This window comes from Triticum dicoccoides, chromosome 2B, assembly GCF_002162155.2.
Source record: "Triticum dicoccoides isolate Atlit2015 ecotype Zavitan chromosome 2B, WEW_v2.0, whole genome shotgun sequence".
Classification (NCBI taxonomy): domain Eukaryota; kingdom Viridiplantae; phylum Streptophyta; class Magnoliopsida; order Poales; family Poaceae; genus Triticum; species Triticum dicoccoides.
The window spans coordinates 152,165,813-152,166,118 of NC_041383.1; positions in this window are offsets into that span (position 1 = coordinate 152,165,813).

Genomic DNA, 306 nt, shown 5'->3' on the forward strand with positions numbered 1-306 from the left:
CGGGGGAGGAGCCCCGCGCGGGCGAGGAGAGGGCCAGCCCGTTTTTTCCTTTTTTTTCTGGTCCCTTTTTTCTTTTTCTTTTTCTTTTTCTTTTTCTTTTTCTTTTTCTTTACTTATTTCAATTTGTTGAACTTTTTATAAAACACGTGAACTAAATTTGAGGTTTGTGAACTTTTATTCATGAACTTTTTCAAAAAACTATTTTTATTTTTCTTGAACTATGTTGTATTTCCTGAACTTTTTCTAAATTTTCATGAACTTATTCAAATCCGTGAACTTTCCATAAATTAGTAACCTTTTTTAAAA